Source organism: Amblyraja radiata, chromosome 10, assembly GCF_010909765.2.
Source record: "Amblyraja radiata isolate CabotCenter1 chromosome 10, sAmbRad1.1.pri, whole genome shotgun sequence".
NCBI classification, from domain to species: domain Eukaryota; kingdom Metazoa; phylum Chordata; class Chondrichthyes; order Rajiformes; family Rajidae; genus Amblyraja; species Amblyraja radiata.
Genome location: NC_045965.1, coordinates 11,252,430 through 11,259,438, shown reverse-complemented (window position 1 = coordinate 11,259,438; position 7,009 = coordinate 11,252,430).

Below are 7,009 nucleotides of genomic sequence, written 5' to 3'. Positions count from 1 at the left end.
AGGGAGAACGAACAAACTCCGTACAGACAGCACTCATAGTCTGGATTGAACCCGGGTCTCTGGCGCTATAAGGCAGCAACTCTATCGCTGTGCTATGTTAAGACTGATTCAGGGAGTATTGTCTCCTGAACTGCTGATCGTCTTTACTTTCAAACTCCCACTGTAATACCGAATGGTGGGAGGTTCACATATTCGGGCAAAGTTGAGTCAGTGGTAAGTTAATATATTTGCAGGAAAATAGGAGGGAGGTGTGACAGTGACGTCTGAACTAATCTCCACGTAAAACTCAGACCCAATTTACCAGAGACGTGATTTTTTTATTTTACCTCAATACTGTATAATTTCTCCCTACTTATTCCAGCCTTAAATTTATATCCCTCTAATCCTTTCTCCTGAGGTGAGAACAGATCTAGGTGTGCCTCCTCAATTGGTCCTTGTGGAATTGAGTAAAACATTTATTCAACATTTTTTTTGTAATTCATAGATTTGTGGTGTTCACGCTCCTGGCAATCCGAAGAGCAAACTGCTTACTCATAATATTAAAGAATTTACTGAGGCACAAATGGCCATGGTCTACACAATTTTCAATTTTAGTTGCACTCATCTCTCCTGTCTTTAATCCCAGTGTTTTTTCTTTGCCTTGGGCACATCAGCGTAGATGTTCCTGAGCACAGATTTGACTGAGACTGAGCTGTTACAAACCTAGTAATGGTTTATTATTGTCAATACAGTGAATAAGTATCTGGTCAAATCATACCATACATGAGCGCAAACAGGCAATGCGCAAGTAGGACAGGTAGTGCAAAGGGAAAAACACCAAGAGCAAGAGTAGTATTACAGCTTAAATGAAAGTGCAGATAAAAATATCTTGCATACATAGAGAGGTATAAGGAAATGCAGATGCTGGTTTACCAAGGAAAGACACAAAATGCTGCAGTAGCTCAGCGGGTCAGGCAGCATCTCTGGAGAATAGCCAGTCTGCGTAGTCTGCATCTCTGCGTAGCCAGTCACAGTGTGAACTCCATCATCAAGTTCGCTGACGACACCACTGTTGTGGGACGTAGCACTGATGGGGATGAGTCAGAGTATAGAAGAGAGATCGAGCAACTGTCCATATGGTGCCAGTGCAATAACCTGGCCCTCAACACCAGCAAAACCAAGGAACTGATTGTGGACTTTGGAAGGAGTAGGAGGGGGACCCACAGCCCCATTTATATCAACGGGTCGATGGTTGAAAGGGTCAAGAGCTTCAAATTCCTGGGCATGCACATCTCTGAAGATCTTTCCTGGTCCGAGAACACTAATGCAATTATCAAGAAAGCTCATCAGCGCCTCTACTTCCTGAGAAGATTACGGAGAATCGGTTTGTCAATGAAGGCTCTCCAACTTCTACAGGTGCACAGTAGAGAGCATGCTGACCGGTTTCTTGGTTCGGCAATTTGAGCGCCCTGGAGAGGAAAAGACTACAAAAAGTAGTAAACTGCCCAGTCCATCATCGGCTCTGACCTTCCTTCCATCGAGGGGATTTATCGCAGTCGCTGCCTCAAAAAGGTTGGCAGTATCATCAAAGACCCACACCATCCTGGCCACACACTCATCTCCCTGCTACCTTCAGGTAGAAGGTACAGGAGCCTGAAGACTGCAACAACCAGGTTCAGGAATAGCTACTTCCCCACAGCCATCAGGCTATTAAACCTGGCTCGGACAAAACTCTGAATATTAATAACCATTTTCTGTTATTTGCACTTTATCAGTTTATTTATTCCTGTGTGTATATATTTATATTATGGTATATGGACACACTTATCTGTTTTGTAGTAAATGCCTACTATGTTCTGTGTGCTGAAGCAAAGCAAGAATTTTATTGTCCTATACAGGGACACATGACAATAAACTCACTTGAACTTGAATAGACATTTTGGTTCGGGACAGTTCTTCAGATATAGTGCCTATTATAAAATTTATGAAGGTGTTTCTAACTATATCTCAAACTTTGACATCAAGACGTGACAGATTGGAGTTATACAGCGTGGAAACAGGCCTTTCAGCCCAACTAGCCCATGCCGACCAACAATCTTCTGGAAATGGTGAAATGCATAATTCCTTCATTATTGGATAGGAAAGATTTAGTGGGATGTAGGGCAGACATGGGCGGATATGGCCCAGCTGGTAGAGCTGCTGCCTCACAGCACCAGAGACCCGTGTTCGATCCTGACCTCGGGTGCTGTCCCTGTGGGGTTTGCATGTTCTCCCTGCGGTCACGTGGATATCCTCTGGGGGCTCCGGTTTTCTCCTATGTCCCAAGTATGTGCAGATTTTTAGGTTAATTTGCCCTAGTGTGGAGGTGAAAGTGGGATGACATCAAACTTGTGAATGGATGATGGTTGGCATGGACTAGGTGGGCCAAAGGCCCTGTTTCCCTGCTGTATCTTCCAATCAGTTAAGTGGGACTAACTTGGATAGGGCATGTTGGTCGGCATGGACTTGTGCCGTGTCTATGAATCCAGACTGCATGGCATAAACAATATTTGAAAGACAAAACTACATTTTCTTGTGTTAGTCTATAGGGGGCACCAATGATCCATTTACCCGTCTACTTGTTCATTTCAAACCGGTTGATCATTTTAAGAAATGGGCTGAGACAATTATGCCAATGTTGTGGCAATAATACATATCAGTGCACTTATTTTTGATCCAATAGATTTGGGTGCTCCTGCCGTTTACTTGGGATGAACAATATTTTGCATAATATTCACCTAAAAGAATTTGCCAAAATGATTCAAAACGAGGTAGGAGGAAATGACGATATCATTGTAAAGTTTATTATAGAAACAAAATGTTCTTGCGTAGTGTCGTGAAATCCAAGCATTAGTGTAGAGGCTTTTTAATAAAAATGGATACAGTCATTCCAGCCTTTCCTATAGATAGAGTCGTAGAGAGGCAGCATTAAAACAGGCCTTTCATCGCACTAAAGGGCCTGTCCCACTTGGCCGTCATTTACGCGACAGGCCAGTAGTGACTGACGTGCGACGGTCCCGCGCGTCATCATGCGTCCACACAGCCGTCTGAAGCGCGTGACGTCATTTGAAGATAGACACAAAATGCTGGAGTAATTCAGCATCTCTGGAGAGAAGGAATGGATGATGTTTCGGGTCGAGACTTCTTCAGTTTGAAGAAGGGTCTTGACCCGAAACGTCACCCATTGCTTCTCTCCAGAGATGCTGCCTGTCCCGCTGAGTTACTCCAGCATTTTGTGTCTACCTCCAATCGTCTTGGCCCCGCTCTGGGTGTAGGAGATCCACAACGGCCGTGAGCCCCAGGCCGAGCTCGGCGATCGTTAGCCTGCTTTTGCTGCTGTTGGAGGTGAGACGTTGCGCCGCGCCAGGGTCTTGGGCCTGTCCCACTTTGGCGGCCAAGTGGGACAGGCCCTAACTCCATGCTGAACATTAGGTACCCGTTTTCACACTAATCCTGCCCTAACCCATTTTATTCACCCTATATTGCTATCGACTACCTGCAGCACAGTGGAGCAGTTGGCTCCTATACGAATATTAGCTTACCCCATGATTGGACTGGTTAAAAAGTGATCTATTTAGATGTGTCTAGAAAGCTGTATGCTGTAAATAAAGCCTGACTATAATGCGGCATGAATTGCCCATCAACACATTTACGGAACATTACCTGTACGTAAGTCGGAGACTGTCCGTACTCGTGTATGGTATGATTTGACTGGATAGTTACCTCTACCACATTGAGGACATTGGACTTTGTCTAAGGAATGATGCACAGCAATGCTGAGAACTATATTCTGCACTCTAACTTCCCCATTGCTCTATCGCACTTGGGTTTGAACTGATTATATCTATGCACCTGATCTGTTTGGATAGCATACAAAACAAAGTTTTTCACTGTACACATGACAATAATATACCTAAACAAGATTTATCACAGTATCTCAGTGCATGTGACAATAATAAACCATTACCTATAGAAGAGGTATACATATTCTTTCTCCAGAGATGCTGCTTGTCCTGCTGAGTTACTCCAGCATCTTGATAAGACATATACAAAGGTTTAGTTACATATGGTTTGCTTGCTGAACTGCGCCATTCTGGTAATCCCATCCAAATGAGAGAAATTCATTTATAACAGTATCCACACTTTTATCAGCTTCTGCTTGGGATGCTGCAATGCTTGCATCCTCCAACAGAGGTCAGTGGATAACCAACAGTGAATGAGTTTTAAGGTACACAAAAATGCTGGAGAAACTCAGCGGGTGCAGCAGCATCTATGGAGCGAAGGAAATAGGTGACGTTTCGGGCCGAAACCCTTCTTCAGACGATTTCCCTTGCCCAGACGCCACCTGCAGTTCTAAGGTGCCCCAACCGAGAGCTTGGAAGTGTTATCCTGCTTGTGTGCTTTCTAGTCTGTGGCTTACTGCTCCTCTGAATTGAGGGCTTCATCCCACTGCTAGGTCTTGGCAAATAGGCCAGTGCTGTTCGAAGAGTGCTAACCTGTCAAGGTGTAAACTTTCAGTGCCATCTCAAACCAGCGCCTCTCTGTCAGAATTAATCTGTTCACTGGTACACAAAAAAGCTGGAGAAACTCAGCGGGTGCAGCAGCATCTATGGAGCGAAGGAAATAGGCAACATTTCGGGCCGAAACGTTGCCTATTTCCTTCGCTCCATAGATGCTGCTGCACCCGCTGAGTTTCTCCAGCTTTTTTGTGTACCTTTGATTTTCCAGCATCTGCAGTTCCTTCTTGAACACTTGATCTGTTCACTGTCTGGTAGATTAGTTTTGTTTCGTTTAACAATGCAGCATCGAAACAGGCCCTTCGGCCGACCTGGTCCACGTCGACCATCATTCACCTGCTCACTAGTTCTATGTTAACCCTCCTTCGCATCCACTCCCTACACATCAGGGGCAATTTACAATTGCAGAGTCAATTAACCAACATTAATTAATGGGAAGAAACCAGAGCACCCAGAGGAAACCCACGAGGTCACAGGGAGAATGTGAAACTCCACGCAAACAGCACCCGAGGTCAGGATTGTACCCGGTTTTCTGGTGCTGTTAAGGTAGGTCTACCAGCTGTGCTACTGTGCTTCTATTCACATCTCTGAAATGATTGTTGCAGTTCCAAAATAGCTGTTTCACAATAGCTTAATGGGCATGTATTTACTACAATGAAGAACAGGCTCACAATAATAGTTTATCATCTGCAATTTTTGAATAGCTGAAAGTGATTTGCATGAGGGAAATGTAGGAGTCAATTCGTATAAGGCCCACACATAACATATGGCGTGGTCTGGCACTAGCAATCAAAAGTGAAATAATGGAATGGAGCATCAGATGGAACTCTCTTCTTCCAAAATGCTCTTTGCATCTTGTATGTCCATCTCAAAGAGATGTCCATCTCATTGGAGACTCAAAGAACTGCAAATGCTAGAATCCTGAGCAAAACACAAAGCACCTGAGGAACTCAGTGGGTCAGGTAACAACTGTGGATGGAATGGACAGACGACGTTACTGGCTGGGACCTTTCTTCGGACCGATTGTAATAGGGGGTAGAAAGCTGGAAAAGTAGTGGGGGGGAAGGACACACACAAAGTCTGGTAAGTGGTAGGTGGATACATGAGGAGTTGATGGGCAGATGGAGGAAGTGACAAAGGCTAGAGAAGAAATGAGTGTCACAAGGAGAGAAGAGTGAAATATAAAGTCGGAGAGGGATATAGGTGGAAGGGTCATAGAGGGAGGCATCCGGGATAATGGGAGAAATGGGTGCGCACTGGAGTGAGGAGGATGTACAGGAAAGAAATGGAAGAGGGGTTGTTACATGGCATTGGAGAATTCAATGTTCACATGGTTGGGGTGTAAGCTACCCAAGGAGAATATGAGGTGCTGTTCCTCCAGTTTGCGTGTGGCCTCACTCTGGCAATGGAGGTGGCCCAGGACAGAAACCTCAGTGTGGGATTGGGAAGAGAAGTTAAAATGGTTACCAACCATACCTATTGGCTCTTGGGTTATGCTGCTTTACTAAGGTAGATGGCCCCATAGCAGAAGCGTCCACGTCACGGGGCTGGAAACTAGAAGTATCCTGAGCTATTTCTGCAACCACCATCATCTAGTGCAACAAATGATGGCTTCCACTAATTGTCGCCGGAAGCTTGCGTCCTTTTCAGGATGGACGATGACAACGAGGTCAACATTTGTAACAAGATGGACACGTAAAGAAGAAGATTAAGGTAAATAACAGAGATAGAGCTTTCAATTAAACTTCTTTTATTGAGAGCAATCTGGTGCAACAATGTATGAGAAGTCATTTCATATGGTACATTAAAGTCACACTTAGATTATATACATTAAATTGCTTCCTTTTTAAAAAGAAAGTAACGGACATACATACAAACAACCATCTATATACATGCATGACATTATTCTCATTGCTCATGACTGTCAACATCTATGCTTAACATCCCTGTAGTATCCATTCCCGGTACCAATAATTCCAATTGTTCATATCTCCCTACTCGGTTCATACACATTTCGCAGCATCGCGTGTCTATGAGCCTCATTCAACAAATATCTGATTCATTTCTTCAGGTATGTTGATGTTGCCCACTGTCATTACAACCCGCTTCTGCAGATTTCCCACCTCCCTGGAAGGCCTTGCATTTAACTGCTTAGATCTCTTTCCAATCCAAGCATCACATTACTCCTCACATTGTCACAGTTGCCGATGTCCAGCTATAATAATGCTGGTGCATTCACACACCACAGGGCCTATTCATTTCTTTAAGGTATACCTTTGCCCATGTAACACTGTCTTATAAAGATTAAGACCAGATTGCATGCTCAAAATCATGGAATTAATTTTGAATCCACAGTCTTTCTTTCACAAGAGTATAAATACTCACATTAAGACCAGATTACATGCGCATAATCATGCAAAGAACCGTGAATCCTCAGTTTCTCCCTCACAAATGATACATCTCTCCGCTAGTCA